Genomic DNA, 1416 nt, shown 5'->3' on the forward strand with positions numbered 1-1416 from the left:
AGCAACAAGCCCTGACCACCTGGTCTGTTTGGATTGCGCGGGCCATGGCTGCACTGCTCGGCGCTCGGTTCCAAGAGTCTGGTTCCAGGATTAGCTGAGCTGTGCAGGGTCTTCCACCCATAGAATAGTTCCTGTTGTTTAAATCTTGGTTCTTTTGATTTTTTTTTTTTTCCCTTTTAAACTAAAGACTCTGTGCAGTGTCTGTGGTGAGCCAGAGGCGTGTTCCTGTTCAGAGTGGCCCTGTGATCTCAAGCATGTGTGATGAGGGCCTGTAATGGGGCTCAGTGTGGCCTGGATGGTCCCAGGGTGGCCACCTCTGATCAGGAGGAATGATGGCAGATCCCAAACTTTGGGGCAGGTGTTTACATTTCCGGGGTGCTTTCACAGCAGATTCTCATTTGGCCCTTTAAGGGTGGGGTTGGGAGCAGTAGCTTTGGAGGGGCTGGGGGACTTGGCTCCCATGTTATCCCTTCCACGTCTCCACTGTGCAGTGGCGTGTGGGATCTTAGTTCCCAGAGTGGGGATCGAACCCGGGCCCCCCGGCGGTGGGAGTGCAGAGCCCTAACCACTGGGCCGCCCTGTCTCAGTTCCTTTTCCACACCTCTCTCTGTGTTTCCTCCAGCTGGGAGGCTTAAACGACAGAGCCTGATGGCCTCACAGATGAGAGCAGGGTGTTGGCAGGGTCAGCTCCTCCCAAGGGCTCTCTCCTTGGCCCGTGGATGACCATCTTTATACTGTATCCTCACCTGGTCACCCCTCTGTGCATGTCAGGGTCCTGATCACCTCCTCAAAGGATACCAGTCAGATGGAATTTGTTGGGTCCACCCATATGACCTCGTTCTAACTTAATCACCTTTAAAGAGCCTGTCTCCAGATGCAGTCACATTCTGAGGTCCGGTTGGGGGGTTAGGATGTCAGCATAGGAGTTTGGGGGACATAACTCGGCCTGTAGCACATGGGAATGAGAGTGTTCCCCTAATGCGGTTGGTAAGAGATTAATTCCAGTAATGATGTGTTTAAGTGCTTAGCACACGCAGGAGGTGGCAGCCAGCGCTCACTATGGACCCGGGAAAGGCCTCTTTCTCTAGCACCTCTTCTGTGCTGGGTCAGGGTCCTTGCTGGGCCGTCCCTCGCTTAGGCACAGAGCAGCCTCTTTCCCTGCCTGTTTCTTGCAGCATGGACCCTGACTCTGTACCTGAGAATGCAGACATGTGGGCCCCACGCCGGGCTCCTGGAGTCAGCACCTGCTGGGTTGGGGTCTGGGCACTTGCCTCTTAAATAGATATTGCAAGCACAGAAACTGCAGTCGGAGAACCACTGCCCAAAGCCCTGTCGATCCTGACTCTTTAGTGCTCTCCAGTCCACACCCCTCCTGCCTGCTGTCTCGTCATGAGCATGGCCCTTTCCGTGGACCAC

Source organism: Bison bison, unplaced genomic scaffold (genome assembly GCF_000754665.1).
Source record: "Bison bison bison isolate TAMUID 2011002044 unplaced genomic scaffold, Bison_UMD1.0 scf7180017864307, whole genome shotgun sequence".
Classification (NCBI taxonomy): domain Eukaryota; kingdom Metazoa; phylum Chordata; class Mammalia; order Artiodactyla; family Bovidae; genus Bison; species Bison bison.